At 41.9% G+C, this 7,513-nt stretch overlaps 1 long non-coding RNA gene across 1 annotated transcript in view; it reads left to right on the plus strand.

The window, feature by feature from the left end:
- The window catches only part of LOC147112297 (uncharacterized), a 260,202-nt gene extending 252,966 nt beyond the window's left edge, over positions 1 to 7,236 (plus strand). Inside the window, exon 3 of the long non-coding RNA XR_015079476.1 lies at positions 6,653 to 7,236. This is a non-coding gene — a long non-coding RNA (uncharacterized LOC147112297). The remainder of the gene's footprint in view (positions 1 to 6,652) is intronic.
- The last annotated feature ends 277 nt before the right edge of the window (positions 7,237 to 7,513 follow it).

Below are 7,513 nucleotides of genomic sequence, written 5' to 3' on the forward strand. Positions count from 1 at the left end.
CGATCCTTGTTAATAGGGAAGATCAGTTTCACTGACAAAAATAGCAGAATGTACATCTAAAATGTTTGATTCCTATATTAACTGTTCCAATATGTTTGTTCCTTCACATTTACAGAAGTTTTATCAAACAATAGTTGCATATGGGTCAAATATTATGACCATTATGATCCAGAATCTCTATGCTACTTGTAAACATTAGTGCCTCCCAAGTCATTGTGGTACTTGTTAGACTGTCAAGTGTAAATGATGACAGAGAAGAGGGAGACCACATATCCTCTTGGTGGAGCTATCTGCTCAAAGCTACAAAGATATACTGTATCGAAAACCATTGATTTGCAGGAAGATATACTCAGTTGCAATGATAATGCCTTGACTTAAAATGCATGCTTGTAACTCTTGTGATTGAGCAGAAGCCTCCAAATCGAACAGTTGCAATTTTGGATCATGGCCACGAACTATCAATTAGACTCCCTTTCATTACTTGAGCTCAGTGGATGGATGTGAAATTAAACTGAGCAGCCAAGAGATCAGAATTAGGCCACTTCACCTTTCTGTGCAGAGATGTGAATTTGGAACAATTCCAATGCTGTAGATTAGGAAAAAGCTGTTTCTTTTTTTAAAGCTAAAAGTCCCTCTTGCATGTCTAGTGATTAATTTGTGATTCTCTTGTTGCAAGCATAGACCATAGGTCACAATTCTTTTGTCAAAAGACTTGTACAATTGGACTTTATATAAAATTTCATAATTGGCATTGCATGTGAGTATGAGTCTTGGAGAGTGCGGGCCTCTGTGTTGTTGTAAAGAAAGGAGGTGATGATGTGCCTGCTCTAAGATGATCAAGTGGAGAAAGGGCCTGTCGGTTAGGTCTGAATAAACCCAAGTGGTTCAGTTTTTAGCTCTGCCACTGCTTATAAGACTGTGAAGCAACAGAGTTCTCTATCCATGGGAGGGGGATAAGCACAATTGAGAGAACTTCTCAAATCCTACCAAAGCATGTTGTTAATTACAGAAGAGACTCCTAGCATCTGCCTGTCTTGGCTGAAGAAAACATTATACAAGCAAGAGGAAATATGGCAAGAAGATCAGTTAAGCTTCTCTATATCCAGTCAGATGCCTTTGATATCCATTCAACACTCCTTTATATTCTTTAGATCCCCTTTATATCAATTTGCTCATGTATTTCATGCTGCAGTAAGTACAATCCTGTTATTATTGGCTAAATTGCAAAATGTACATCTATTTTACAACATGGTAATAAGCACCTTTGAATTAATATTGTTACATCTGCTTATCTCTCTCTATCCCATTATCTCAGTTTTGTTGGGCTAGACATTACCCTTATCAGAATAATTGAATAACAACTGGCAAGAGCTATGAAATTCTGGGCAGGTTAATTGGAAAGAGTTGTTTATACAAGTATTACCGCAGCAACCCTCCTTAATTACTCTGGGGCTTGCTGTACCCAGGCACAGCCTCCTACTTCCCTGAAGGACAGACCTGGAGATTTGAATTCAAAATTTCTTCGGAAAACAGCTTTTTAACTCAACCGCTTGCGCGCCAACAAAGGTCAAATCCTCGTGACCTGTTTTTAAGAACTCAGCATCTTTTTGTGGCCACTCGTGATTATTTATTGACGAGCCTCATTAGTGAATCTCATTTGACCTCCAAATTCTAAGTCATAAACCTTTTCAGTTGACGCCCAATCTACATGTACATTCTGTTAATCCGGTGGCTATCTCAAAATCTTGCACTCTATTAATTTGTTGTTTGTTATCCCAGACCTTAGTCTGTGTTCTTTATCTGAATTCAACATGTAAAATCTAATAGTGCAGCGTGTGAATTTGTGTGTACCTCTGGCGAGCTGTTGCAAGAATGCTAACCTAAAAAGAAAAGGTAGTGTCAAGCTGTTAAAAACTGTTTCATTCCCAGCATCAACTAAATAAAGATTCATCACTTTGTAAATTTTTTTTTGCATCTTGCACTTTGAACTGGAATGGAAAAATAATCGAGAATGTCAAAACTGGGGATGTAATTAAAGAAAGAGCTAAAGAAAGAAATCTAAATTTTTTTTTAAAGTATGTCACTTCAGCTTTTTCGGCCTCTTCATAATTGTTGCTTCCGTGGTGAGCCTCTCATTAAACCCGATAGCAGGGATTTACAATATGCCATGTAACCAAGCTCAGATTTAATTGAGATTTTCTGTAGGCTCTTTGGTCAAATATAACAACCTTTACCCTAAATTCTGGATTTGTTTGCTAATATTGAGCAGCTTGCTGCAGAGTAAATGTGGTTTATGTTGTGGGAACATATACAGGAACTGAATATCCGTTACCTTTGGAGTAATGTGCAGGTGTGGGAGATTTCAAGTTCTGTTGTTGTATTTGTTTTGCCGAATTCTGAAATGTGTTACTGTTCAACATTTTGAAATGTGGATCTTGTTATTATTTTCTTTTAGATGTATTTATGTACAAAGGTACCTCTATTTAGCTCATAATAGCTAATTCCCAGCTGGATCCTGTTGGCTTATCACAAATAGAGTAAAGAAACCAGCTGCAGTTGGATTGCTAAAAATATTATGAAGGAGGATCATTATTGTGTTGAATAGAATCCAACCAGGATGAATTAAAGAGATAAGCTGACTGTAATTTCTGATGATAATGAACTTAAAATCTTCTTTGAGCCCATAATAGAGGCCCATCCTTCTTGAGAAGATTCAATCTTCAGACTCTATAGCCTGGGTTTTCTGATCAGCATTATTTTAAAGTTAGTGGTAACCCACTTAAAATAAATGGTACAATGTTGATTGAAAAATCTAGGCTTATACCTCCTGAACACTTATTGCCTCCCTGGTTCTGGAAGATTGCTTCAAGATAGAACATCATTTTTCACTTTACTGTCATTAACGAAAGAAAAGTCAAGTTGCAAGAAATTTGATTAAGAGTGATGTAATGTGCTTCTTACATTGTTCATGGGTCAATAACAGAAGTTGGCTATCTTGCAGTTCACTTCTCCTCAAAGCACTATTTTATAGATCAGCAAAGTTAAGTGAATAGTATGTGAATGCTGATGTCTTTTGTATATTCCACAAATTTGTATCTCCATTTAAACAGATATATTTTTATTCAGCCAAATTTGCAGTAATGGTGCTTCACAGCTTGTGAATACCAGACATAAATAAAGTACATTTACAGATGCTCTGCTGAAAGTTTTTGGCAAATTCCTGCTCTGTGGGGAGAATATTGGGGTGGGGGGGGGGGGAATTGTTTTTTTGTTGCACCCTCTCCTTTCTTCCGGACGTAAAACAGGGGGAAGTCCAGTTTTGGGATGCAATGCCCCACGCCCGATCAGCGCCTGGGGTATGGGCGTTGAAATATTGGTGAAAACAACATCCTACGCGTCAGTGGTGCCCGCCTGATCAGGCCGCTTGCGTATGTAAATGCAGGGCCTAACACCTGGTTCAGGGCCCCTCCAGGAAATTCGCTGGGCTCTGGACCTAGTCTGCTCAGCATTGCCTGGTCTATATGCGGCCAAACCAGCGGTCCTTAAGGGATTTCTGGAGGCTACCACCCAAAAATGTAAGATTTTTTTTAATACATTGGACTTGGGGGCACAGGGCACCATTTTGAAATTTGCAGATGAGACAAAACTTGGAAGTGTATTAAACAGTGAGGAAGACAGTAATAGGCTTCAAAGGGACATAGACAGGCTTGTGTAATGGGCGGACACATGGCAGATGAAATTCAACATAGAAAAGTGTGAGATGATGCATTTTGGTAGCAAGAATGAGGAGAGACAACACAAGCATCTCCTTTTAAAATTGTATCATTTAGCAAGAATAAAGAGACCTGGCGGTTGTTTGTGCACAAATCTTTAAAGGTGGCAGGACAGGTTAGCAAAGCAGTTAATAAAGCATATGGGATCCTGGGCTTTATAAAAACCTGTATAAAACACTGGTTCAGTCCCAGCTGGAGTGTTGTGCCCAATTCTGGGCTCCACACCTTAGGAAGGATGTTAAGGCTTTGGAGAGGGTCCAGAAGAGATTTACTAGAATGGTTCCAGGAATGAGGGATTACAGATACGTGGATAGACTGGAGAAGCTGGGGTTGCTCTCCTTAGAGCAGAGAAGGCTAATGGGAAATTTGATAGAGTGCTTAAAATCATGAAGGGTTTAGATGGAGTAAATAAAGAGAAACTGTTTGCAATGGCTGAAGGGTCGATAACCAGAGGGCACAGATTTAAAGTGACTGGCAAAAGAACCAGAGGTGACATGAGGAAAAACTTTTTTACGCAACGAGTGTTAGGATTTGGAATGCACTGCCTGATTAGGCGGTGGATACAGATTCAATAGTAGCTTTCAAAGGGGAATTGGCAGAGAACTTTTTTTAAGTTAAGTGTTATAATTTTGACTTAGAGGTATTTGCTGTAAAATTGCACTTGCAAATGTTATTCTCCTCATGCGGTGTCCATGTTGCTTAAAACCCATGCTTATATTATCTAATCACTATTTGATTTACATCCTTCTCCCCCACATCGATGTCATCACCATCAGCATCATCTACTGTTTTCAAACTTGTTAGTGTCGAGCACTATATGACTTGGCCCTTTGCCTAGGTTTCTCAATAACAAAAACTTTGTGAATGTCGAATTAAAATCTATTCACTCCTCTGGATGATGATTTCACCATTGTTTAATCTACGAGCTTAGTCCCATTTCCCTATTATAATAGAACTGAATTTAGACTTATGGGGGGGGGGGATTTTAACCTAAAAAACAGGTGGGTTGGGGGCATATGGATCGTTAAAGATTAAAAAATCTGAATCCCGACCTGAACCCGCCTCCAACCCGCCCACTTCCGGTTTTAACAGAGGCGGGTCAAGGGCAAGCAGCCAATCCGCTGTCAGGAGGCGGGTCATCTATTTAAATATTATTAATAAGGCTGGTAGCCTCTGCTTTAACCTCCATTTTAAATTTAACTTTAGCTGGTCCGGTTTTAAACACCTCGAGAAACCCGCCAGCTAATACAAGGTGAGGACTGCTGGATCCAGGCGGTAAGTGGCTTTACACTTACCTCCTGGATCCAGGGTCCCTACCTAACCCATCCCCTGCAATTGGAGACCCACCCCCCACGAGGCCTATGATTCTGCCCCCCCCCCCCCCAGGCTGCCGATTTCCCCACCCCCCCACCAAGCCTCCAATCCCCCTCACGGGGCCTCCTCTCCTCCGGTCCCTGATCTTCACCTATCTCCCCCATCCCCAACTCCTGTGCTGGTCCCGGCCTCCGCTCCCTCTCAGACCCCCACCCCCGTGCTGGTCTCGACCCCAGATCCCCTTGCGATGCCTCCCCCTGCTCCTCCGGCCACTCCCTGGCCCGCGATCGATCACGATTTCCCCCCACCCACCGCCCCCCCTCACCCATGCTCCTCTGGCTGTTCCCCGGCCCCCATGTGATCTCTCCCTCCCTCCTCTCTGCGGCCTAGTGCCACAGGCCTACCAGTCCGGAGCCAGGCAACCTCCCAATCTGGCTGGCTGCGGATGGGAAACAGAGACTTCTCATGCAAACCAGGCCCTGCCGTTAAATTCAGCTTTAGAGACCTCCCCTGCCCCAACTCCCAACCCGCCTTCTCCTTTAAAATTCAGCCCATAGTTTTAACAAAAACCTTTTTGAGTGAAAGCTGTTTTAAGAATGATTATAACCAACTGTTTGACTGATACCTAGGACTCTGATGTGAACCCTGAAAAGTGCCCTTTCATGCACACTTTCATTTATTAATCACTCATTGAGTTTGCAAGGAAGTTCCTCAGAATGCGCATTAGGAATAAGAAGCGTATCCCTTTATGCCTGAAAGCAAAATACAGCAGATGCTGGAAATCTGAAATAAAAACCGAAAATGTTGAGAACACTCAGCAGGTCAGACAGCAGCTGTGGAGAGAGAAATGTAGGGTTAACGTTTCAGGTCCATAACCTATCAGCAAAAATGCAAGTGTTAATGGCCAGTACTGCCGTCAGTTATATTAAAAAAACACTTGTTGTGCATGCGCCCCCTGCGCCCGCTCCCCTCCGCAACCAACCCCCAACCCTGTAGTGATCAATAACATGTCATTCTGTGGTGGACACTAGGTGGAGCAGTAGAGCTGTATATAGCTGTATGTATAAGACTACACTACCCAGCTATATATTATATTAAGACTACATTACCCATGAGGCTAGGCTACCCAGAAGGCAGCAGTCAAGATGGAAGCCTCTACAAGATGCTGTACAAGTCCACATGTGCTCAATAAAAGTAACTAGCAAAAGCTAGCTGCATTCATAATAAGAATGTCTAGTTATTAATGAACATAACAAACCCCAGTTCCACAATTTGGGCAGAGTGAGCATTTACTCCTTTACATTTCTCCCATGGGTGGGGCTAATTTTAATCTAATTTGAATATATATATATTTTAGGTGTGATTTAAGTATTTTAGTTCTTGCATTTGTAAATCAAAAAATGCCAGAAATCCAGTACTGCCAAACCCATGATTTATTTTTAAAAATCGGAAATTGTTTAAAAAAAACGAGTGTTAAAGGAAGCTGGTCCCAAGCGCTGGGCTGCCATTCCCTTTTTAAAGTTTTCAGTGTGGCCTCCACTTCTTGTTTTTTTTTATATATACAGGAAACTCTGGTATCCGGCACCGATGGGACCGGGATGGTGCCGGATGATTAAAAATTCCGGGTGACGGAGAGGGTTATCTACCGAGGCTATTTTTAACAAACAAAGAGTCAGACTCCTGTTATTGAGGTGTTCGGACTTCCGACAGCGCCAAGAAGCCGAGTAGTGGCAGTTTGGAGAACTACCCCCACTGACTAACTCGGCCACCGCGGGAGACTCGGACTCGGCAACATTTCCGGTTATTGAGGTGTTGTTTTCGGAGTATGAATTTTGCCGGTTAATAGAGAATTCCGGATATTTAGGTGCCGTTTAAACGAGAGTTTCCTGCATATGCGCTTTCATGTTTTATTGTTACCCCAGTTTTGTTGGTATTTAGGAGCTGCGCGCCGGGTATATGCTGGTCAGTTGGAGCACCGAATATGGAAGAAGAGAAAGGAGACTTCAGAGACTGCAGAAGACAGCATGAGCGTATAAGCAGAACCAGGGACGAGAAAGGTGAAAACTGCCGTCAGTGGAGGAGACAACAATGGTGCTGCAAATGGAAAAAAAAATTCCTCTGTGTGGTCTGTGTTATATTAAAAAAACAATCAGAAAGCTATGTGCTGATTTACAATTTCACTCTACATCACACGCTGAGGAAATCTCTCCCACCCCCAAACCCACCCATCCAATGGTGTTAAAATAAGAAAAAGCTATTGATGTGTTTATGAGCAGAATCCTGCTCTGCTGGCCATCAAGGCAGGCTGCAGAGGGAAGGTAATTAAGTGCAGTATGACTCATCCTGAATTGGTGGTATGCTTGCGTGAAGGGGTTCAGGAAATAAGAAACTCTGCTGTTGAAAAACATGAAATGTATTCTGCATTA

This window comes from Somniosus microcephalus, chromosome 9 (genome assembly GCF_052327205.1).
Source record: "Somniosus microcephalus isolate GS21.2 chromosome 9, FLI_Smic_1.0, whole genome shotgun sequence".
Lineage (NCBI taxonomy): Eukaryota > Metazoa > Chordata > Chondrichthyes > Squaliformes > Somniosidae > Somniosus > Somniosus microcephalus.